The sequence below is a fragment of the Camarhynchus parvulus genome, chromosome 13 (assembly GCF_901933205.1).
Source record: "Camarhynchus parvulus chromosome 13, STF_HiC, whole genome shotgun sequence".
In the NCBI taxonomy this organism is placed as follows: Eukaryota; Metazoa; Chordata; class Aves; order Passeriformes; family Thraupidae; genus Camarhynchus; species Camarhynchus parvulus.
The window spans coordinates 13,530,318-13,556,477 of NC_044583.1; the positions used below are offsets into that span (position 1 = coordinate 13,530,318).

General features: G+C 43.9%; 1 protein-coding gene across 3 annotated transcripts in view; it reads left to right on the forward strand.

Annotated features, from left to right (window-relative positions):
- SGCD (sarcoglycan delta) overlaps window positions 1-26,160 on the forward strand; it is a 309,200-nt gene that overhangs the window by 185,709 nt on the left and 97,331 nt on the right. The window lies entirely within an intron of this gene.

Below are 26,160 nucleotides of genomic sequence, written 5' to 3' on the forward strand. Positions count from 1 at the left end.
TGAAAATGAAGTTATCAGTCACCTCTCCTTCAAAGTAGTCATTGCCACCTTGTTCAGATGAGATTATTCATTTTAAGATTGTTTGAGTCTTCAGGAGAAACCAAGTCTGAAGCTTTAATCCTGGTTTTACTTCTCAAGGGAGCTGTAACTACACTTCCCTAGACAACTTCCAAGGACCTTCCCAGCCAGGCTCTGATATGAGCAGCATGTTTGAAGTTTTTTTGGCATTTCTTTCTCTGCTTTGGTCTTGTGCAGTCCCAAACAGCTGTGGCCAGCATTATGTCATTAATGGGCCATGAGAAGTTGAATAAACAACCTCTGGCTTCCTGTACCCAGCAGATAAAATGCTGTGTCAGGGGAATGTGCAGTGTTCATTTTCTCTAACCAGGTTGCTGTCAAGGTGTACAGAAGATTGCAGTGCCTGTGTGCATAGGGAGCAGGCAATTATAAAGCAGTAATCCACAAAAAGCTCCTGTGAGCAGGCAAAGAGTGGCCAAAGTGGAGCAATTAATGCTTAACCAGAGCAGTTGTTTAATCTTGTGAAATGGATGCTGTTTTGATACCCATTTCATGATGAACCATGCTCTTTAGATTAATGGAGTTGAGCAATAGATATTTCTGAGGTGGTGGAGGAGTTGATCATTCAACATGCAGGCAGTGCTGTGGGTATCAACCCAAGAACAAAACAAAAGGATTTCAAATTATCACTTTTCAGGAATACAGCTTTATTTCTTTCTAATGACATAACTTCAGTCCCATGCATCTTTGCTAATTGGTGGTGGTCAGTCAGCTCTCTGCAGGTTGCTTGGGAAGTCAGGTGAACATCTGTGCTCTTTCCCCACCACTGCCCTCTCATGATGTACTGCATTTTGCAGGCCAGGTGCTGAAGTGCCACATCCTAGGGATGTGAGCAGAAACCTCCCATTTCCAGCAGCTCTGTCCCCCCCCATAGGATACAGACTGGTTTTTAGAGCCATGCACTGATCTTCAATTTCTTGTCTGATTCTGTTTCCCTACTTGCCCTTGGATTACTGGGGATTATTCCAGGGTAAAGCATATTTGTGTATGGCTTAGTTAATTCATATCTACTAATGCTAGTGGATGATGAACAGTATTTGGTGATAAAAACACAGGTGGTGCTACTGAGTCCTGCAGTGGGAGCAGCTTTGTGGTTGTAGGCATGGCCACACTACTCCGGGTGAGTGTTTCTGGCACAGCCAGTTGGAAATAAATACAAGAACTGGGCATGTAAAATGTGAGTCTTGCCCCAGTAAGCACCCATTCATCTCCTGATCTCCTGCTGCTCCTGCAACCTCGCCAGCTGCTTTGGATCCTGCTCTGCAATCCCTCCTGCACCATTCCCTGAGGCTGAGAAAACCACTTGGCTAAGTGAGTTTTTAGAGGCAGACTTTTATCTCTAAATAACAAACATAGGAAAATTATCAAATGAGCAGATGCAAATATGGAAAAATCTTTCATTTGTTCCTGTTCTGATAAGGGGAGCTGAGAGTCCTTCTGGGGCAGAGGAGTGATCTGAGCAGTCAGTAAGCAATAGCTGCTGCTTGGCAGGTCTGAGTTACCCCAGTGCTTGCTGAGCAGAAAGGAGAGGGAGGTTTGTGTTTCTGTTCTTCTGGAAAATGGAATATTTCTAGCGTCTTCCTGCCCCTGAGCTCTCCTTCCAGAACCTGAGTCTGTTCAACTCCACAGAACAGTCCTGGTGCTTACCAGAATTTAATGATGCTCATTAAAGCCAATAAGTGCTCACAGTATTTTAATGAGCACAGCAAACCTGCTCAGGAAAACTCAGGGGTGTTTTAAATGCTGATAGTGGGGAGTGGAGAGTGGAGAAGGGGAAAAGAGATGAAGCAAGACAATCTCAGGATAAAAAAACCACCTCCTCATGCTTGCTGTGGCAGTATCCATCCACTCCACTTCCCTGTCCAGCCCTGACCTCCCTTTCTCTGCCCTCTGCCTGCCCTCCTGGCTTGTGCTCCTGGTGACAACTCCTGTGAAATCAAGCCATAAACTTCCAATTAGTGGCTATTAACAAGCAAGCATCACTAATTAATTCTAGGTTTTGGTTTTATTTTAATGTTCCAGGCTTAAACAAATGTATATGTGGGCTGTTGCCTCTTACACAGGGCTGTCAAAGCAGTGTCACACCTGTGTGGGGACAGCTGGTCACTGTCTGCTCTGTCCTCTGGCACAGTCATTCATTTCTCATGTACTGTTTGATACTCTGTTTGTTTTAAATGCCTTTATCAGCACAGGCTGTATAAAAAACAGGCCTAGAGTGGACCTCAGATGTCACCTGCCTGTCCCACAGCTGTTTCCATGGCCAGATCCATTTGCTGTGCTCATTTCCAGCAGGGCTGAGCTGCTCTGGGGCTGCAGGAAGCTCTGGCCAGGCTGCTGCCTCTAAACCTTGCTTGGATTTTTAAGGCAAACCACAGAATGAATCTGGACCAAAGCCACCAATTTGGTTGAAACCCAAATGCACCCTGAAGGTGGCCTAAACCTAATGGAGGTAGAAACCACCATCCAGCACTCAACTTTCCAGTGGTACTTAGATACAGAGTGCCCTGCTTCATTCAGATCTTGGACAAGGCTGGCATTAAGTCTGTGGTTGCACATACTGGGCTTGGGGAAGTGCTGTTACTGCCTGTGGCTTGTGTGTGTGACTGAGCCACTCAGTCTGCAGCTTCCTGCAGTCACACCAATGTGGCAGAGGGGCTCACCTGCAGCTGTGGTGGGCTCAGCCTCCAGCTGTGGTGATCGTAATGTCCAGCTGTGGCAGTCTAAACCTCCAGCTGTGCTGCTCTAAACCTCCAGCTGTGGCAGGCTCAACCTCGAGCTGCCCAGAGCTTGGCTGAGGTGGGCACAGCCCCTGCATGGATTTGTGAATCCCAACTTAATTATAAAGCTGGAATGAGAGCTCTTAACAGCCTTTCTTTTTCTGGTCCACCTGCATTAGCAGCCCACGATGCAGCTCTAGCAGCAGCACTGCCCATGACTGTGCATATTAGCACAGATATTTTATGCTGCACACCAGTGGTGTGCTGGGGGTCTCTATTTCACCTATTATTAGTGAGCTTAAAGCATTTTTTAAAAAGCTTCCTGTTGTATTAGTTTCTGAATATTACAAGAAAAGATGTGCTTACATAAACACAGCAAACCAATATCCTTATTTTAAGCAGTCCAAAGCTAGAAAGCTCTGATAATGGGCAATGACAGTGCACTGACCTCTTTCCACAAGGGTAGCACACAATGCCTGGTATTTTAAATGGTGTTAGGAGTCTGAAGCACTATGCATTAGGACCCCTTTATAGCCTGTTAGGCAGCAGGCAGAGCTTTAAACAGGAGAGATGAGGACTGTGTCCTGTTGTGGCTGCATTTAAATGTCACACACCCACCTACTTGTCTGCTCATCAAACCATATAGGACCTTTTGCTTTTCCTTTGATTTTCCCAGTCTTCCTATTGCTTGTTATGGATTGTATTTTTTGGGGTAGGAGTTATTTGCATATGTAGTCATATACTGGCAGGCTCTACTGGACTTTGAACTGTAATAAATAGAAAATAATATTTTCCCCCCATCAGTCTGCAAGGCTTGAAATTCCTGGAGAGCTGTCTTCTAAGAATCATCCAAAGTAAAGGCTTCAGACTAGTTTTGTAAATAAAATATTCTGCAGCTCGGTATTCAGGAGCCAGACTTTGCATGTTCCTCCAGACTGGGAGAGCACCATCCCTGGAGATGTTTACAGATGTGCAGCTGTGCTAGTTTGGGACAGGGTTTAGGGTGGAATTGGCAGTACTGGGTTAGTAGTTGGATTTAATGATCTTAGAGGTCTTTTCTGACCTAAATAATTCTGTGCCTGCATGTGCTGCTTCCAGGCTGTGCAGGCTGCTTGTGCCATCCGTGTGTGCAGCTCCAGGGGGATGCAGAGTGGAATGGGCAGGCAGTGACCCCCTCCTTCCACCTTCCAGGGGCACAGAGAGGGGGATCTTCCCCTCCTGGCCAGGTCAGGCTCAGCCTGGGGTCCCTGGCCACAGCCCTGCCACCTCTGGGTTCTCCTTCCATACCCACATGAGGTTTGCACCCTTTAGCATGAAGTTCAGCCATATTTTATTATTTTAATTGAACAGGAACAAATTGCTTCAATTGTTCAGTTTTTTTCCCCATTTTTTGCCTCAGGCTGCATTCATAGCTGAAGGGGTCTGGTTTAGCAACGTTGAATGAAATGTTGGCAATTTAGAGAGACAAAATGCTGCTGTGGATGGCACAAATGCTAAATATCATTATTATCTTGCTTTCTTTATTAAAAGTTGCTAGGAAAAATGAGCTTTTAAAATTTGGTTATGAACAGTTATTTCCAATACAATTACTCCCTCTTGTGTGTAAACTACCTGCCACATTTCAATTACAGGAAAACAGTGGGGTAATAACACAGCAGTAAAGATGGATTAGAGTTAGGAAAGCTCATTGCCCTAGCTGGCAGGATTCTTCTATTAATGATTTAAAGGAATAGACTTTGTTCTGATTTCTTTTTTTTTTTTAATCAGAGATTGGCTCAGAAGAAAAGAAAATGACTGTTCTGTTTATGTTCCCTTTTCATGATTTCTCTGGGGTCTCTTAGGTGCAATGGTAAGGCCAACATGGGAAGGAACTCTGATCAGCTTTTCAGCTTCTGCTGGTGCAGCTGTAATCAGTCAGCTAAAATTGGCTGGAGTTAGAATTAATATTACTATATCCTTATTAAGGAAAGAGTGAAGTTCTTTTCCTCTACCCCTTGCACACACACACACATTCCAGAATTGTGCACTTTCCCATCCTAACTCATGTTGCTCTTTCTGTAGAACAAGTAATTGTTCTGAGACTGCATGCACGACCCAAGAGCTTTGTGTATTTCCCTCCTTTCCTCATTCACATGGACTGCATCTTCTGATACAAAGATGTTAATCTTGCAGTGCCCTGACAACACCAGCAGTGCTGTGAGTGATTGTACTATTAACTGAAGAAGTTCCTATGGGTGAAAACCTTCCTGGCTGGAATTTAGCAGGAATCTTGGCACTGACATCAGTGGATCAAGCTCTTCACTGTAATGCTTTTTATTTGCAGTTTTCTTTACAGCAACTTCTAATTTCTTTCCTCTAGGTTGAGGATAAAGTGTGCTATGCTTTTCTTTTACTCTTTTTTAGACATCCGAATTTCATTCCTGGAGGGTTTCTGTTTCTGCATGAAAAGCAGCTGGGATTACTTATCTTTTTTAAAGATCCATATAGTACTTTTTGCCTTCACTTATTTGGAGTTTAGAATAATACAGTATGTTTAAATAGGATATTGTGTAAAGCTATTGAAAGTTTGACCCCTTCATTGCTGCATCCTCTAGGGCATCAAGGATTTGGTAGTGGTGACTTGTTAAGTGCATCAGTTTCTTCTAGTGTTACACCTTTGAAACATTGGCCTCTCATAATATTTCATTTTTATTATCCTAATAACCACATTTTCTCAGCCAGTACAAGCACATAAGGCTTTCTTCATCCTTGTTACTGAAAAATGATGAAAGGTCCCCATATTTTTACCTCTCTGTCTCTGCTCCCTGCTGAACCATTGAGTTTTTAGAGGCCTGCCATGGCATTGGATATGCTGACAGATTATGCTGTGGGAGCAAAAGGAATAGTGAAATATTAAATGTTCTACTCGTGCCACTAACCCAAGCTGCATGTGCTGCACTACAATCGCTCAGGTAACTCTTTGGGTTTTTTCTTTGACAATTGCTCAAGGCAGTCTGTGGTATACAGAGTATTAGGATGGCAGATGGCCCTTTCCCCTCAACTATTTTGTGTTGGGTTTCACAAGGAGCTGAGGTTTATGTGACTGTGCTTCCATCTTGATGGACAGGATTCCAGCTCTCAGTTCTCAGATGTTTCTGAGCCACTGTTCGTACTGAAGTCATCTGAACAGAACTGTGCATCCAGGAGAAACAAATATCTCAAACATATTTAGTTACTGCCTTTTTCAGAGGCAGAACAAAGAAGTTTTATTTATTGGTATCTCTACTGTGAAAGAAGCTGCTGCATAAATTCTGTACTTACTACTCACCAGGAGTGAAAGATTTTATAAATGTCCCCTCAGCGGAGAAATGTTTTATTGGTGCTGTTTTCCTTCTGGACACCAGAGAATTTAGCCCTGACATGCAGATACTCCAGGACACATCCCTTGGTTAATAATTCCTCATTTGGAGGAAACTCAGCAATGCCCATCTCCTCACGCCTGCAGCTCAGTGCACGTGTGCAGGCAAACCATCATCAACCAGACTTGCTGTATGGGCCCTGCTGAGACTCAGTAACTGGTCTTGTGTACATCCCCAGCAGGAAAATACCTGATTGCATTAAAAATACATGATGGCTTTGTTAGATGTCTCCAAGAACAGAGGGATACAAATAGATGGAGAAGGGAGGAGAGTGGCAGGGATTTGAGTGGTTTGCAATGGGAGGTTGATAATTTAGTTTTTGGCATAACTCTTAATTTCCAGGCATTTCTGCCTGTGAGCAGAGAGGGCTCTGTCTGCTGGTGCCCCAGGTTCCTGCTGTGATGGGGGGAGCACAATGGGAAGGGTTAAGAGCCCAGGAGGAGCTGCTCAGTGTGAGGTGGAACAGCAAGGAGGGCATGGGTGGGCTGTGCAGGGGGTGAGTCATAAACTCTTGATCCCAGATCCTCCCTCCTGGCAGCTCCCTCCAGAGGAGATTGTTCTCAGCTTCTTTCATTTGAAGAAATAAGATATTTCATATTAGCATTCATCTCAGTGCCAACAAAAGATCTTCAGACTAGCAGTTCTGAAGCAGAGAGAGATTTGTCTCTTAGAGAACATGTAAAAGGTATTATTATAAATGTGCAAAAGAACAAAAACAAGCTCACTGCTAAAATGTCGATAATCAGTGAGTCCTCTGAACAGCTTACAACCTGATCCTTCCCCATATTCTCACAGTGCAGGTGCAGAAATGATTTAATTTGAGAATCCACACAGAAATGACATGCCATGCTGAGCCATAGAGTCAGTTTGCTGCTGCTGCTTCTCTTGTTCCTTGAGCTCTTTTTTTTCTTTCTAAGCTTCCCAACATCCCTCCTGAACTCTGCACAGCAGAAAGCAATGGCCTTCCAGGCTTTCAAAACCTAGCAGCCAGTGCTGGAACAAAAATACAATTCCTCTGAAGCAGCTGTTCTGCATGGCTGCCTTCAGGCTGAGGTGCTGCTTGGAGTAGCCTCCATGCCTCCTTCCTCTTGTCCTGGAGCTGCAAAGCCATCAGCTTCTCAGAAAAGCTTTCATGGCATTCTGAGCCCCTGCTGTTGGAGCATAACCATGGAAAGGGAAGGGAGGTGTCTTTCTCTTAGAACTGTAAATGGCTGAGGAAAGTCTGAAACCCTGAGGAGCAGAAATCTTCCTGTGCTTTGCGTGGAGCTGGGTCCTGCCTGCTCAGTGGGGGGAACTCATGTTTGGCTGAACAAAAAATAAAAGAGAAGTGCCCTATTCTTCCCATAGTTGTGCATTTACTTTATTTACCTTCTTGCTGTGATGACTGAGGGGTTTGAGGCCAGAACTGCAGCCCTGTGCTGTGCAGAGTCTGTCTATTCCCTCCTGAAGGGGGGAAATATTAGCTGTGTTAGCTCTTCTCCACTCCCATGCCTCATTTGATAGAAGCATTTAAAATACATGCTGCCATTTCCTGTGCCTGTTCTTCCAGAGCTCTGCAGTGGAGATGAGCTTGAATATATCACTCAAATTCATCATAGCTTGAGTTTTAGTTCTGCCCATTTCCACTTCAATTGCAGCTTCCCCTGAACCCGTCCTGCATCCGCTGCCATGGCCAGCAGCAAGATGGACTGAGGTAATTATTTGTATTTTGGCCTCTTTCTGAGGGACTGCACTCCAGTGCACTTGCATGAAGGACAGCCTGTTAGCCCTGGAATGATGTGCTTGCAGCCAGACTTAGAGAAGAGGAATAGATTCACACAGGTAATTCAGCCTTAACCTCTTGAGTTCTCGTTACTTTGTGTCCACCCAGTGCTACTGCCCACCTCTTCCCTTTCCAAATGAGATCCAGTAACTAAAAGAGAGATTATGGCAATTTTCTATATGAAATTTGTGATGATTTGCATTTAATTAAAGGCTTCTCTTGGGAAAATGAAGGGCAGCTTAACCTCAGAGAAGCATCTACATCTCCAGTAATTGCTTCTAATTGAAGTCCTTTGAGTTTCCATCCCACCACAAGAAAAGGAAAAAAAAAAAACCAACCTCAAACCTGAAAAGTTCACTCCCACACATAGGGTCCCAGAAAATTATTTTATCCTTGTGCAGTTAAGGTGACTGAGGGTCCTCACAAAGGATTCTCCAGTGTGGGCTAACCAGCTAAAATTAAAGTTTCATTACTGCAAAGGCTGGTTTGTGGTGTGCTGATGAGAAATCCAAGGCACAGCCCATATTCCTGAGCTGCTGTACTGACAGACACAGATGCAGGGGTGCAGGTGCACATCTTTTGCCTAAGTGCTCCTGGTGGTTTCTGCTTTTGTACAGTTTTTTTTGACTTCCAAAAGTATTTTGCTTATTATTGGCTAAACCTTTCTGTCTCAGTGTGTCCTGTGAAACACAGGAGAGGGTTTTTCTCAGCTGGAGGTGTGCGCAGCTAACCAGCAGGAGAGCTTTTGGGGTTGGGAACATCTTGGACATTTCCCTGCATCTCCACCTGTGTGTGCCTTAGTTTTTAATGCTACAAAAAGTGTATCCTTCTCATGCCAGCTCCATTCCCTGGTCATCCTGGCACATGGAGTGTCCCTAAAGAAGGGGTGGCATTTTATAAACCCCCCATCCCTGCCACAGGCACTTGGAACCAGCCCTGCCCTGCCCAGGGGCTGTGGTGCCCAGCTCAGTGGTACTGGGGGCTCTGGGGTGCCTGAGGGTCCCCTGTCTGGGAGAGGAGCATGTCACCTCATGGTAAGGCCACCACCCCCACTCAAGCAGCACTTCCATGACACAAATTCTGCCTAAATACAGCATTTCCATGGAGCTCCTGGCAGTGATGTCTCTGCTTGCATCCTTTGGTGCTGTTAAATCCCTCCTTGTGTGGTGGGTCTGAAAGCAGGCCTGACATAAATCAAAGTTTGTATGTTGTAGCAGCAGGCCTGGCCATTTTCTGCTGTTTATTCTTTCCACTGAAGATACCAAAGTTGAGAAGCATGAGAGTGTTCTGCTTTCCTGTGTTCTCACCTTGTTCATTAATGCCTGGTATCTCACAAGTCAGCAGGAATGTGCATCTGATTTCTGCTCTTTATTTTCCCTAAGGCTCTCTTTAATTTACACTGAAACACAGAAAATCTCTAGATGGACTGAAATCTTTTAGAGTGACCATGGGTGAATTGTCAGAAATGGGAGCATTGTTGTTTCTCTTTTTTTTTTTTTGAAGTTGCAGCGGCAGGTAAACACATGAAAACATTTGTGACCTGCCTCTGTTAACTTCTTAGCAAGCAAACATGCTTGGAAAAGTGCACCTCCTCATTTGAAGAATAAGGAAAAAAAATGTTTTAATTCTTTATGCAGAGTCCTGGAGTACTTGTATTTCGTGTAGGTGCAAGTCATATAGACATGTGTAGGTGCTGATTTTGATTCAGGTTATTTAATAGGGTGGTGTTGTTTCTGACAATAAATATTAATCTTTCGAAACAAGACATTAGAGAATTTTGTTCTAGGAAACGAGGAAATCAAATGCCTTTTATAGTCTTTTATTTTCTCCAGTGTAGTTGAAAGGGAATTCCTGCTAGTTACATATTTGTGCTAGTTACACAAACCACTTCTGAATCAAACACTTATTTATAGGGAGATGTCATCAACAGAGGCTGATGGAAGGCTTGCAGCAATGCCTTGAGCCTTGTGAAGGGGAGGGAATTCAGCCTGAGCAGCTGATGGCTGAGTTGTGGAAATACCAGGTGGATTTACAGAAAACGGCTTTGTCTAGAAGGGAGAACAATTCACTTCACCAGCAGGTATAGACTGAAAGGCAAAATTCATCTTTATTTAAAGTTTCCTATTGACCAAAGATATTTGTTGGTATGATAAAGGATTCAGCCTTGAGCTTTGCCCAAGAAGCAGGCTGGATGTTAGAAAGCTGATGTGTGTCATTCCTTTCTTCTTCCCAGTGGAGCTCCATTTACTGCCATTACACCTTTCTTCTAATAGGAAGCTTTTGTGCAGAACAGTTTGCCTTGTCAGTCCTTTTTATATTGAGCTGAGAATGAGGAGCTTTTACATATTCAGGGCTGAAATAACAATTCTCTGTACAGGAAGGCTGAGGCCAGTAAAGACCTGTTGTTCTTGCCATGTCAGGAGCTGGGGCATCCTTGGCTCTCCTCCCACCAACACTGTGGTCACTTTCCATCCTCCCAGCTGCCAGCTGGGGCAGCTCATAACAAATTTGCGCTCACCAAAATGGCATTGAGAGATTTCCCCATAGGAGCAATCTGCACAAGGGAACAGCTTTCAACTTGAGAGCAGAAATCTGTGCTGTAGGTGGGGTCAGAGCCCGGGGTGGGAAGGCAGTTAATTCCAGTTTTGTTTGTAAATTATGCTAAACACACATGGAGTGGCCAGTCAGTTGTTTCATGACTCAGTTCTCCTCTTGCAGGGATGTAATTGGGTGGCATCAAGTTGGGGTTGCACAGTTACAAGTGTGGGAAGAACAGCCTGGCAGCATAGAGCTCCAGAAGGCAACTGCAAAGGACAGGGATTTAAACTTTGGAATATGGACAGTGTTTGGGCAATTGCAAAGAAAAGTCTGGCTTAGTTTGGAGGTTTTTGGAGTTACTTTTCCCCCCTCATAGGCAATAGAAGAGACTATTGCTTTGGGTTGGTAATAGTCTGCAGGATGACACGTTAAATGGGTTTCACTCACCTACGAAGTTTGTCAGTTTAAAACAAATACATCGATACTGTGAGGATTTATGCAGTACTGAACATGTACAAGGACCCAAGAGAACTCTGCAGAAAGAAATAGCTGGAAAAAAAATTCAAATCCATGCTCTGAAGTCGTGCAGAAACAGGCTTCCAGTTTTGGAAACATGGCGTAGGAACTTGGAAATGGCAGATAATTACACCCCTGACAGTCACACTTTATGGCCGCTTATACGACAGTCGCGCTTTACGGCACCTTTTACGACAGCCGCACTTTACAGGAACTTTACGACAGTTGCGCTTGACGGCACACTTTATGACAGTCGCGCTTTACGGCCGATTTTGCGACAGTCGCGCTTTACGGCACCTTTTGCGACAGTCGCGCTTTACGGCACCTTTTACGACAGTCATGCTTTACGGCCAATTTGACGGCAGTTGCGCTTTACGGCACCTTTTACGACAGTCGCGCTTTACGGCCGATTTGACGGCAGTTGCGCTTTACGGCACCTTTTGCGACAGTCTCGCTTTACGGTATCTTTTACGACAGTCACGCTTTACAGCAGCATTTACGACAGTCGCGCTTTACGGCCGATTTTGCGATAGTCGCGCTTTACGGCCGATTTTGCGACAGTCGCGCTTTATGGCCGATCTTGCGACAGTCGCGCTTTGCGGCCGATTTTACGGCAGTCCCGCTTTACAGCATCTTTTACGACAGTCGCGCTTTACGGCCGATTTTACGGCAGTCGCGTTTTATGGCCGATTTTACGGCAGTCGCGCTTTACGGCACATTTTGCGACAGTCACACTTTACGGACGATTTTACGGCAGTCGCTGTTTGCGGCAGCTTTTACGGCAGTCGCGCTTTACGGCCGATTTTGCGACAGTCGCGCTTTACGGCCGATTTTACGGCAGTCGCGCTTTATGGCCGATTTTACGGCAGTTTTGCGACAGTCACGCTCTATGGCACTTCCTTTTACGACAGTGTCGCTGTATGGCATCCCCTTTTACAACAGTCACGCTTTACGGCGCTGGGTTTCACTCACCTACAAAGTTTGTCAGTTTAAAACAAATACATCGATACTGTGAGGATTTATGCAGTACTGAACATGTACAAGGACCCAAGAGACCTCTGCAGAAAGAAATAGCTGGAAAAAAATTCAAATCCATGCTCTGAAGTCATGCAGAAACAGGCTTCCGGTTTTGGAAACATGGCATAGGAACCTGGAAATGGCAGACAATTACACCCCTGTAAATGAGAGTAAACGAATCAGTTGTGCTCATTTCTCTTACCTTTTCATCATTGCATTTTTTCCTGTTCTTGAAATGAATCCATCCAGTAAGAAATGTGAAGTTAAATGGCTGAACTCTCTGCTCAGTCACAATTCTCCCTGATGCTCATGTTAGAGGTGCTGGCTGAGATGCTCACTGAGAGAGATGATGAGATTCATGGTGGGGAAATGACCACCATCCATCCAAAATGTTTTCAGCAGCAGCACTGGGAGGGGAATACACTGGTGCAATCTGTAGCTCTTGTTTCTGTTTTAAAGGTCTCTAATGAGCCATGTGTGCACTGCATTTCACCCTGGGAAATCCCACTGAAATCTGGCACTCGCGTTTCATTTCTTACGCTGCTATATTTAGGGCAGAAAGCAGATCTCCCAGCGTGGCTCCTTCTGGCTTCTAGAAACCCTGCAAAGTGTCTTAGTAATATACACTAATTGCTTACCAAAGCTGCCAGCTCCCTGTGAAAATCCTTTCAAAAGATGGGAAGTGGAAGCAGAGCAGTTGCCTGCGCTTTCTGCAGGCACGTGGCAGCAGCCAGTTGTGTCTGTGCCATGGGGACAGGGGGCAGATGACCTTACTGGATGTGATCTTGTCTTCATTACTGAGGGCTCACACTCAAACACTGTTTTTCTGCCCCTCCATTTCTATTCTGTGAATGAGGAGTCCAATCAGAGGTGTCTCCTTTGAGTTTTAATGAGTGAATTAAATATTTCTTAAACCTGCAGTCAGTGACAGTCTCAGGAGCATCCATATTCCCTTCCTCTGATGTATTTATTTTTAATAAGTTCCCATCTTTCTTGACCTTAGTTCCACTAAAAGTTATTCACAGCCATGCCAAGTCAGGCATTTGACATCATCTTGTTACAATCAAAGGAATGAACTTCTCTGCTCAATACAATCTCTTTCCTGTGCTGAGGTTTGCCAGCCCAGCTGTACCCAGATTTCTGCAGCTGAAGTGAGATGGTGGTCCATGCCTTGTGTTAAAGAAATCTGGTGCTGTGCATGTTCTTCTGTTGTGGGTAGGAGGGAGAAGCAATACCTATTAGTATTAGCAGTGTAAGGTGAGAATATGGTATTTTTATATTTTGGTATTTAGAGAAATATTTCAGGTATTTCGTAGCCTTTCCATACTTGTCTATATAGGAAAAAAATATTTAAAACTGAAGAATAATGGAGTGACAACAGTTGGGTAGAAATGATATTCAAAATCTACTAAATTAAGCAGAGAACATGTCCATCCCAGCAGCTTTTCTGTTATCTTTCACAGTTCTTTGATAGGGATATAATTTTTCTGTAATCACTCAGAAAGATGGTTGGATATTTTTTCTATTAAATTCTGAAGGACTTAAACCTTTTCTGGCTTACCTTTGCTATTTTTCATGTTTATATACAACAGTATAATGCATCAGCATTTTTATACCTTTCACATATAAAAATGAGCCATGTTTATAGAGGCTGTCAGACTTTCTATTCCACAGAATAACTGGAGCATCGCTGTAAGTTGACACCAGCCTAAAAATCACATACAGTTGCTGAAATGTCTTATTTTATGGCCCTGTTGCTGTTTAATAGCTAAGCTGTGCCCATTTCTTAATTTACCATCTCCATCCAGGAGTGCATTGGTGTCGGGGGATGCTCTGCAGAGGTTCCAGGGTAACTCTGCTGCTTTTGTGGGTGCCCTGATCAGCAGAGCTGCTGTTGGCTGAGGAGCTGCCCAAGCTGTGATAATTACCTGGTGAGGTAAACCACTCTATGCTGCTTTAACCTTCTTGCAGCAGGTTTCTCCTACCAGGCACTGGAATATAAAATTACTTTTTTTCTCTCTCTCTACAGTATTTAGCCTCAGGAGATTTTGGATAGGTTTTGGCTATTACAGACACAGTAAATGCCTAGCTGGAAGCTATCTGGTATTCATAACCTTAAGGTATTTAGGAAATCATAAAATCTGAATGGATTTTTTTTTTTTTTTCCTTTCTTTTCTTTTTTTTTTTCTAAGAGAATAGCTCCAAGAGCTGAAGGCACTGCTTGCCTTTCAGGTAAATTCCATTCAGGATGATAAATTATGGCTGAACTGAACCAAAATGTTCCTAATGGCCCTAGTCAAAAGGCCTATTACAGGATGTCTAACTCACTTAAATTCCTTTTGGCCTCAAATTGTTAATGATTAGGTGTTTTAGGGCTAAAGTGATATACACTTAAAGGGCACTTTGCTTTAAGGTTAACCAAACTGAGCACCTCAAGTGAGGGACACAGATTCAGCTGAGTGACCTTCAGGCAGAGAAATCAGGATGTTGTCTCTCCAGGTGGGTAATTTTATGGGAATATTTGCAGGACACCAGGCAGGTTTGTGGAAAAGGAAGCACAGGAACATTCTGGAGCAGAGAGGAGCAGCAGCTTTGGCCAGCCCTCGTGGTTTTTAAATTACACTTTTGACATTGCAGAGAGAAAGTTTATTTGTCTTTGGTTATGATACTTGGAGGAGTAAACATTCTGTGATGTCAAAGGTGTTTTCCCAAAGGAGCAGCAGGTCAGCTGTGAGGCACCAGCCCTGTGCTGGCTGCAGTTCCTTGGGTTTCAGTGTGGTTGTGCAGCGCTGGAGGTGCCAAACCTGTCTGGTAATCACAAAGGTTTGGGCTCCTGTCCAGTCCTGTGCTGCTGACCAGCGAGCAATGCCATGGGTTTATCTGAAAGGGTGTGCAGTGAAGTTGTAGAAATCCCTTCAGCATTGTCAGCTTTAGGAACTTCTCCATTTCATAGATTTTTAATGTCCCCTGACAGTGAATCACAGAAAATTCCAAGTCACTTCACACAGGCACTTACGGGACATGGGTACTCACAGCAGCCTTGCTCACACAGATATTAATGTTCAGTTTGGCTTTTTTTAATTCATGGATGAGTTTCTTAGAATTGAGTTTTACCTTTTAATCCTTTTCCCTGAGTGTTACCAGCACAGAGATTCAGCAGCTGCACACGTTGCCTTCTGCTCAGGCAAAATCAGAGGTGACCTGAAGATCCAGTCCCTGGGTCAGACTCACACTCACCTTCCTTTATCCAGGGCTTTGCTTCAGGGCCAGCAAGCAGCACATGCAGGAAAAAATGCCAAGCAGAACTACCAGGAGTGGTCCCCTAATAAAATATATGCCCATGCACAGTTGGCTTGCAGAAAAAGCTGAAATATTTTCCAAAATATCCACATTGCTCCTCGGGCTGCACAGTCAGCTTGCAGGCATCCAGGACCATAACACTGCCATCTTCTGACATTTTGACTGCAGAATAAAGAACCAATTCTTTATGAATTTCAAAATACCCATTTTCCTTTGGTTTTCCCCCTCTTGGTGCTGCAGCTCCCCACTGGGGAGTTTAAGCAAACATTGTTCCCAGCTTGTTTGGGATGCTGTTAATGGGAATTCCTGGCCCAGTGCATTGCAGACGTCTGGCTCCCTCCAGAATGTTTCTATTCCCTGCTGTGTCTCTTCCCCTTTGATATCTGATGAGTCAGCAGGTCTTTAATTGCTCTTGCTCTTAGCAGGGAGATCTCTGCTCAATTCATTAAATATTTGATTGCCCCAGGTCTCCAGGCAGAGCAGGGCACACAGGGGGATTTTCAGCTCCCCAAGCAAAGCCTGTTGCCCTTGCAGACAGTGATGTTGGCAGCTCAGCCCGAGGCCATGCCTGGGAAGCCTCACCTGCAGCCCGGGGGGACCACAGGGATCTGAGCAGGCCAGGTGGTTTGGGATGCTGGAGGCCTTTTGGGATGGCAGCAGCTGTGCTCAGCAAGGCTTGCTGCATGAGAGTCTGCACATCACCAGGGAGGCCCCTGCATGGCCAGGAGGTGAGTGTGGCCACCTGTCCTGCAGCTCCCAGAACTCCTTTTTTTCACTTTTTTAAAAGCAGCAATGCAGAAATACCCACTGGGATACTCCTGTGCTTGGTGGATTGTGGAGTGTGCCTTCAGGGACTTAGTAAGATGGGCTATTATAGCAGTAAAATTATCTTCTGGTAACTTTCTTGGATATTATGCATGTATTTCATACTCAGTGAGCTGAAATAAGGACACTTTTAATCGTGTTTTCCAAGTGTTTGAGATGAATGCACCATGTAGGGACAATCTCTGTGCCTTACAGAAGGAAGCCTGGCTGCAGCTGGGGCTGTTCCTGGGCAGGGTTGGGTTTTCAGCCTTGCAGGTGGCTCCTTGAGAGGGGAAATCCAGTGCAGCATTCACCAGCATGCAGTACACACTCAGAAATCTGGGATTTGCTGCTGCCTTCCTGCTCTGGGGAGGAATTGCTGCACACAGTGCTGAGTGGGAGTGTGCAGGCTCACACTGGGGAAAGCAGCAGCAGTCCTGAGCATTGTCAGCACTGTAGGCTTGAGGCAGGAGCTGCAGTGCAGTCTGTGGAGGAGAATATCCCAGATGTACCTCTCTGCATCTGCCTTTGGGCTTCCTCTTGCTCTGAAGTCTCAGAGCCTCCGCGTTTCTTGTGGAGTTGTGTTGGGAGTAGAAAGGAAGGGTGAGAAATGCAGACAGCAGCGTGCACTTCACACACACATCCCATCCCTTCATCCCTGGTGGGTGGCACTGGAGAGAAGAAAGTCCTTGGTGGGGATAATGGGGGAAGGAAGAGCCCTACAGCCTCACTTTGTTAGTCCTATTAGCCTGGCCCTAATGTAAGAGAAGCTGCTACAGTGCACATGCTCAAGGGATGACTTGAAAAAAATCCCACAAGTTTCCCTCCCACTGAGTCAAAGAGAAGCAATCTCACTCCCACTGAAATGAAGTAAATGTAGCTGCTATTAGAGCAGAGCAGTGAGCACCAGAACTATCATTTTGTGGAGCAGACCTTTTAAACAGGCCTTCAGATTAAGAAAAATGGGTGCAGAATAAAATTCTGTCCTGAAGCAAAGTTGGCAGTACTGCAGCAGTGAGACAGAGGAGCCCTATGAATACATAAGTGGTGTTTTCCCACATTATTCAAAGTGCCCACTTGCTGAGCAAGTGGAGCAGAAAGTTCTGGGCAGATGAGGAATGGGGAGAGAGCAGTCCATCCACACAGAGCCTTGACTTCTGCCAGGCTGTTAATATCAGGGATGTCTGTGACCTTCCAGTCAAGCAGGGGAGAATAACTCTTCAGCAGTCAGGTTCAATCCAGCTAATGTTTCCAGGATTAAATGCATACTTGCAGACTGGATCTGATTGCCAGTTTTACTCTGAACCCTTCCTGTCCATACAATTTCAGTGTTTAGGCTGCTGCAGGTTTTGAGCTGTGGTGTTGTATACAAGGAGAGAGCTGGCAGGAAATGTGGGAGAGCTTGAGAGGCTTCCTTTGCTCTGAGCAATGCAGAAAATCTCCACTGTGATGAGAGAACCATCCTGCTCCTCAGTATCTGCATTCTGCAGGTGCCCTCCAGGTGGGAGAGCTGCCCTTGTGTCCCTGCAGCCACATCCAGCTCTCCAGGAGCTCAATCCCAGGGGTTCTGCCAGGGCTGTGGAATGGGCCTGAACAACGTTCAGGGATGAGATTGCCCACTGTGGCCCTGTGGCACTGCAGGGCTTTATTTTTGAAGGATGCTGCTTAGAGATTTGACCACTATCTTCATTACTGGAAACCAGTTGATGGTCCAGCCCTGTCTAAGGTAATAGAGCACACAAGGAAAGCTTGGTGACTGCCAGCTTTCAGCTTAAACTAAAGCTAAAGGCTTTTACAGCAGTAATACACACTGTGTTCTAGATTGGAAAGTCAGGGAGTTTGCCACTGTACACAAACATCTGAGCTCTCATGAGTGGATTTGTAATGGAGGTGGGCTGAGTCACCTACTCAGTGCCCATGTCAGGGAAGATTTCCATAGAGCCAGTTTACCTGTCTCCTGTTGATAAAAATAATTGGAATTATTGGAGCTTCAAAGCCGTGGAGAAAGTAATGGATGACCAGCTGCACTTCAAATGAAAAAGTAATCTCTGGAATAATTGCTGCCAGTCAGCCCGAGCCCAGCTGTGAAATATTAATGGGTTGCTTGATCAGTCTATACAGAGCCCTCAATCATCCTCCTAGAGAGCAGCACAAACCCAGCAAACAGCTCAGGATTTGTACTCAGCCAGATTATTGACAGGGGCAGAATAAGATGTTCTAATGTGGTATTTGCTGGAAGCAAGTAACGGTTATTGGGTGCTAATGGGAAACTTTTTCATAATATTTATGTGCTCAGAGATGATCTGTCTTACTCCTCTGCCAGCACCCACCGTGTCTCTCACTGGGGACAAGCAGTGGCAGCCTGTGGACAGCACTGCTGTGAAACCTGGCATCCAGTGATAGTCCAGGAGGAAAAATAAATCCATTGAACAGAGGGCTTGCAATATTTAACAGTGTGCCTCAGAGCCTGGTGAGAAGGAAGCTGCCACCCTGATCCAGCCAAGCTCTGCACTTCAGGTGTGTGAATGCTCCCATTCTTCAGAGAAACTTTGCATAAGCTGGAGCACTTTGTGAGATTGAATTCTACTGAGTAGGAGTTCATAAGTAAAAAGAGAAAGATCTGCACAGGATTTTTCTTTTGGAGCCCTTGAACTTAACAGAAGTTCAGCTTCAAAAAAAGGGAGGCAGCCAGGCAGTGAACAGAGGCTGCTTTGATTAGGAAAGCTGCAAAGTTCTGATTGTCCCATGAGATGTGGGCCTCATGTTGGATTTGCTAATGGGAATTACCTTTTCTTTTGTGTCTCTTTGTGTACCCACCCTCCTGGTCCCAGCAGATCTCAGTGTCCATCTTCCCACATTGCCTTGGTTTGGGCACAGGACAGTGCCAAACCTCAGAGAAAATTCTGCTTTGTCTCTGAAGGGGACTCAGCTTTGGGACTGGGGACTGCCTTCATCCTGTGTTGCAGAAGAGCAATGTATAACTTCAGAACTTCCTAGTTTAAAACTAGGAAGTGAGGGATTTGGATCTCTGTAGTCTGCATACTGTACAGCTTTGAGAGTGGATGGTTTTTAACTCCCTGAGAAGCAAGTGACCCAGCCATCACCCTGGAGAGTGCAGGACTTCCCCTTCTCCCTGCAGCTCCAGAGCTTTCCTTTTGTCATGTCATTCTCTGGCCCTGTTTTCTCCTTCCCAATCCCTTGCTTATGACCACTATGAATTTTTTTTTGGAAGGGACAGCTTTTATATAATACAATACATGATTGTTACTATTAGGTCTGTAATTATTATATTTGTATATCACAGCAAACCTATGCTCAGATTTCAGAATTAACCAGTGGACTCCATCCTCAGCACTCCATTTGTTGGACTGTGGAGCAAGTAGTACAACCCAGAAAACTTTGCTTTTCTGGACAACATGGCCTGAAGGAGCAGAGTCTTCCAGAGCCTGCAGGACAATGCCAGAGAGCCTGTTGAGCCACATGTTGAAGATGATTGCTTTAGGTATTATTGCATTATAAATAGCAGCTAATAATAGCAGCATAACAGCAAGGTTCTCAGCTGATGTAAATTGGAAACTGTAATTCTGTAGAAGTTAATGGAGCTCAACTGATATACACTAGTTGGCTGTCTGGACCTTAGCAAATGATTCTAAATCTGATAAAATTAAATGAGATTCAAAGCTCTCTCACATAAGAGAATATTAAACCCTATCTCTGCTGTCAGACTTCTGCGTGGCTGTCAGGCTTTGTAGCTGGGACTTTTAAGATCCTGTTTTAAGTTCTTGATTTTATTATTTGATATTTTTTCACTTCTCTCTCTCTTATTTTGTTTAGTTGGTTAAATCTTTTTTCCCAAAAAGGAGAATTAGAAAAATCACCCATTTTGAGGCATCATTAGGTGCCATTTGTTGGTATTAACGAGCTGTTGGCAGAGATCTTAAAGCCACAGACATTTGTGTCCTTTAATTTCAGATCAGAATGCAGACATTTCAAACATCTGTTCAGCATCCATTCTGGAGAGGTCTGTAACCTCAGTGTTTTTCATTTGTCCTCAGGAAAGTACTGTAAATTTTATTTAATGTGACTGCCTCTAGCCTATAAATTAAAAAAAAAAAAAAAACCAAAAGAAAAAACAAATCAAACTACAGGTTTTCAAATGGGGTGGAATTAAAACTGAGTGTTGTTCATGACAAGCTCTGGGTTGATTTGGAGCATGGATCAACAAGGTGACAGCTCCTAGGGAAGGAGACACAGTGGTCAGAAGTGACGAGCTGGGAGATCTGGGAGAAATTCACGCTTTGAAGATTTCTTGCATCTCCTGGCAGAAATGTACAAACCACGGTTCCTTCTCTTGGTTCTGCTGCAGGGATCCCAACTGGCTTGAGCACTGAGGAGCATAAATCCTGACTGGTTTGCCAGAACTGGGACAGACTACTCAGAAGGGTGGGAAAACCTCTCATTTGTGCCCATGCTGCTGTGAGCAGTTTGGGGCAGCTTTCACAGATGTTGATGAGAGGTAAAACACCAGAAATTTGTTTGGAAACAAGCATAAAGCTCAAACCATAGATTTGTTTTCTTCAGTGCATTACTGCATGCTGAGGTCTCTACTAAAGCAGAAGGTAAATGAAATCATCAGTATCATCTTCTCTGAATTTGATTAAAAAAGGTAATATGTGTTTAAAAATTCATAGCACAGACCCACAGATGCTCATGCAGACATGCAGGGTGCAATCAGACAGCCTTTGTTTCTTGTAGGAAACTGGCACTGAAAGTTGCACCCATCCATATTTGAGTTAGAACATCTTGGTGGAGCTTTTTTTATCTGTTAATTTTCTCCCTGAATTCATCTTCCCAGTCAGCGCTGTACAAGCAACTTCTCATTGTAGCATTTCTCTTGGATCCATTCATAAAGCTGAAATCTCAAGGCAAATTTAAAAGAGTAATACATAAAAAAATACAGTCACATATATTTTTTCTAATTCTGGTAGTGAGCTGAGAAAATCTATATTCTTCGAATATTGGAGCTTTGGATTTCCCAAGGCATAAAAACATCCCTGGTGTGTCTCTTGCTGTAAATCAGAAGTGGCATCTCTCTGCTGGCATGGCTCCTTCAGCAGTGGAGGAACTCCACAGTCTTGGGGCCAAACAGCTGCTGCTTGAACCATGTTTCTGTTAAAATCCTCCCAATGTTGTCATTCGTTGGTGAGCAAAGCTCATAATTGCTGCCAGTGAATTTAGAGCAAACAGCAATAAAATATGTGTGTGTAAAAGAAAATTTCATCTGCAAGCCTAATGGAAAAGGAACCCTGCACGGGTCTGTGGAAATGATATGTTACTGGATTTAGTGAGACTAAGCAGAAATGCAGCAGCCCTGCGTGCTCAGATCGCTGAATTGCTGTGTGTGAATAAGGGTAACAGGATTTGGACAACACTGGGAGGGAGACAGGGAAATTAATTTTCTTGGTGTGCTGCCTGTAACTTTCAAACAATTCTGGGAGACTCCTGATAAGGGCCGGTGAGACTTGTTCTGGGAACAAAATGATGTTAACCAATCTGTGAGTAAACTCTGCTCGGCACTCCACTTGTCATTATTCAATCTGTCCTGACGAATAACACAGATAAAAGGATGCTCTCACTCCCTTGATGCAGAGGACTGACACACACAGTGAATCATAATCAAGCCAGGGACTCGGTTTTTTCCCTTTTTTTATTATTTTTTTTCAGATAAGAGAAGCAGTTACCAGCTTTTAAATAGCATCATAAATTATTTGTTCTCTTTTGGCAAGAATGCTTATTTGCATCTCATAGTGAAAATCATCTGGGCTTTGGCGAAATTATTTAAGACTTGTTTTAGTGTGTGTTGTTATGTTTTGCTTATTCAAGCTCTGGGCCAACTGTAATTTACTTAATATTAATTAGTCCAGAGCTGTGAAATGGGCATATTGAGCCAAACTGCTTTTGTGCTGTGTTACCCAGGTTTAAAAAATGAATCTACAAATGCCCAAATCTCTGTCTCTTCCTGTATTTTTACATCAATCCAAGTCCAAAGTTTTGCTTTGTTTGATATCATTTCCATGTAGCTAAATATACTAAATATATTAAGGAAGCTAGTGCTTCTACTTATTGCATGCATTTTAAGAAATGTTTTTTTAGAGCTCTGTATGATAAAGATATTCCAAAGAACGCTTTTAGGACTTCTAATGGAACTCCAAAGGCACATTTCTTCTCATTTCAAGTGCTGTACAAGGGCTCCTCTACCATCTTCCTGAAGGAAAGAGGTGAGAGAAGTCAAACACAACTCCTAGAAATGTGAGTAAATGTTCTTAAATGTGGTGCTAATCAAGTTTTCCTGGAGCAGCAATTGACTGTGCAGTCTCCATGAAGAGCCAGCATTTGGCATCCTCATGTGCTGGTGGTGTTCCCAGGCTGGCTCCAGGCGTCAGCTCCTGCTTTCCTCTCCCTTTTGCCCTGAACCCCTGTGCAGACCTCAGCTCTTCTGAGCTGAGCCTGGAGAAATAAGATACTCCATTAAGCCACCCATTAAAGAAGATATTGGCTTTTTTTTTCCCTGTGGTAGAGAAATTGTGTATTAATTCGTCTAGACCAAAGACATAAATATTTGATTTTCATGGAGTCACCATATTAACAAAAAGTATGCAGAGCTCACTTTTGTTTCATTAGTTGTAATAAGCTAGGGCAATTTCAGTTCATAAACACAGTTTTTGATTGTACTGGCACGGTTTTAAAATACATTTAAAATCCTGTTACTTGAAATCTGTAAACAAAATATAGTTCTTTCATCTAATTTATGTTGTCAAGAGCAAAGTAATTTACATAAGAGGGTTGATAGACTATCAGGAACAGCTATACTTTGAGAGAGAAAAGCCTATTAGATCTTAATCCATCTGATAAGCATATTACTTCCACCAAAGCCAAACTACTTTTGTATTCTGTATAAATAATTCCATTTAGTGTAATTGATTATTTTACAGCAGAAACCAAGATAGATATTGTTGGAGGAGAATCAGCCTATTAGTCACGTTTTGGAGGTTGTTCTGGAGAAGTCAGATTTCGATAAGCTCGAGGTCTGAGCGATTTGAGGAGAGGATCACCAGCCAAGTTGTCATTGTGCAGCTTCTGTTCGCTCCCAAATATTGGCTGAGCTGCTGTGCTTTGGTTCAAGGGAGCAGGAGGAAGAAACCAGCTGCAGAGAGATGCAGGGAGGCACCATCAGTATTGGTGTCAGTTTGTAGCACCTGGTTGCTGGCATCCCACAGAATTACTGTGGCTTTTCCTTTTGTGCTCCATCCTGCAAGGAAGGACAAACATGATAGAGTGATTGTAATCATCATGGATTTATGAGAGCACATAGATGAATTTGATTGGGATGAATAGGGAATCAAAAATCAATTAATGGCTGATTATTGTTTCTTTCACAAATTGATTTCAGATTTTGGCAGCCTTTAGGAAATGTTCTGCCAGGTGTGATGAGCTTAGCAAAGTTAAAAACCAGACAAGAATAAAGTCTTCATCTTATGGCTCAGTCTTAAATACCTAAAAGTACCTGAAGTGAACCATGAGAATAAATCACACCATCTTGTGCCCACTTTCCTTTTTTTTTTTTCTTTTCCTTTCAATCTCAGACATCTTTTCTTTCTAACTGTTTGTTAAAATGCACGGAATGGATTTGGATGTGGCTCCTTCTCCTTTTATACATGTGGTCGATGTGTTTAAGTGCTGTCCCTCTCTGTGTGAATTACAAAAGGGTTCACTATCAGCTTCCAGAAACATGTGTCACTGTTATTCAACCCATCACCGTGTTGAGGGATTGTTAGTTAGTCCCACAGATTGTCTGATCTCTGGGATTATTGTTGGAAGGACAAAGGGAGAAGCTTGAATTGCAGCACAGGAGGAAGAGACGAGGGTCGGATGCACTCGGGTGCTCAATGTCTTCTGCAAACTTGGAGCCTTTCCTGCAATTCAGGGTACATTGAAAATATTCTGTGCAGGTGAAAAAGAAATCTTTTATACCCAGAGAAATGAATGCACTGGATTCTAAAGGGATTAATGACTCCAATGTGCTTATAAAGAAAGAAAGTAAAAATATTTACTTTTAAAAGTATGGGAACTTAGGAGTACTGTTAGCAGGGAAACAGAGGGCACCAGTGGGAGCTGAGAACATGTAAATATTATCCAGCAGCTCTATAAATGAGGGAAGTTAAACATGCCTTTGGAGATTGGTAATTGTTGAATACTCTCAACTCCTTTATGAAAACTATGAAAGGTTTTTCTTTCAAAAAGGGAGGAGGACAGACTTCTTTATAAAACTGCATCAAAGCAGGAACGGGAGTCTAGAGTGCAGCATTATCTCTGTGTGGCTTAGGAGATCTTCTTTTGTATGACTTGAGTCAAAATCTGAGAAAAACCCTATTCTGAATAAGTATGTTTTGGCTGAACTGATTAAGGACTCAAAGTTTTGAGCTGTAAAGTGCAGTGAGCACAGAAGGAGTGTCTTGGTTTGGAAAGACAGGAGTCTGCTAAGGAAGGCAGGAGCCTCCCCTGACATGGAGAATGTAAACCCTCCCCACCCCTCCGAATTGCTATAATTTTAAGTCAAGGGGCTCTCAGGCAAAGATATGGGAGCAGGAAATAACAGTTCTTTAATAGGGAAAAAAATAAAATAAACAATGCAGTCCACTAGAACAACACTGACAGAGTCAGAACCCAACCTGACACCCTGTGGGTCAGGGTGTTGGTGGCAGTCCCATTGGAAATGTGGCTGCAGTCCTCTGAAGTATCAGGTGTGATTCTGTTGGAGCAAGGGGGATCTGTAGAGAAGGATGTATCCTTTCCTCTGGAGATCCAGTGGAGGAAGAGGCAGCTGCTGTTCCTCTGGGGAATCCCGTGGAGAAAAACCGTGCTGGAGTTTCAGAATCTCAGAGTGTATCTGGGTAGCAGTGCTTGGCTGCTCCCTCTGGGCGGAGCATCTCACAATGGGATGTTATAGTTCTTATCAGTCATGCACTGATATTCAATAGTCTGTTATCAGCAGAGGTCCCCTCCCAAGGGAGGTGTGAATGTGGTCATTCAAAGAGAGAGATAAGGCAAACTGCCCACTTGACAAGGTAATCAGCCATTCAGATGGTAATGGCAAACATCTTGCATGCAATCTTCAACGAGGAGAAACAGGGATTCATTTTTGTAGCGTGTGCAAATTTCACAGTACGTGAAAAGCCCAAAGCATTTTCTTGTGCTTACACATTTGGTGAGCTTGGAAATAAGACTGTGGGCAATTTGAGGCCCTCAGCAGGGCAACAGTGTCCATGTGTCCCCTGCCCCAGCCTGCCTACCCCAGGCTCTGCTTGCTTGCAGGTCACACATCCCTCTCCTTTGTTGCAGAGGTGGCACTCAGAGTGCCCAGGAAGATACAGGAATACTTATTCACAAATTATACTTCCTTCTGAAACTTCAACCAGGAGCCAAAGTAATTCCTCAGTCTAAATAACTTAAAATTTTTGGTGTTTGCTGCCTTTTTGGTGGGTTTTGTGATGCCATGTGCTTTATCATTGCTACTGGAGGTGCAAGTACTGAAGCAAAACATGAAAACTTGACTATTACTGTTGCTCACCCAGATCAGCTATAAATATGGGAATGTTTCTGGATTGAAGAGCCTAAAACCACATGACTTCTAAAGGGAAATTATTTTGGTCAGTTGTGAAAATGGAGAAATGTGTGCATTTACAAAGAGCACAAAACAATCCTCTTGTCAGAGGCAGGATGTGGGTGGTGAATGAGTCTGTTCCCAAGCTCAGGGAATTGTGGTGAGCTGCTGAAGGTGAGGCTTTCTTTGGGTGCCCCGCTGCTGGTGAAGCCCACCTGATGTCTGGATGTTCCCCTACAAAGCCCTCAGTCAAATCTTCAGGAATTTCCATGAGTGAGCAAAGCCCAAGGAATGTTCTGTGCTGCTGAGTAGATCCTGTCCACCACAAATACAAGAGAATTCATGTTAGGTTAACCTTGTTTAACTGCA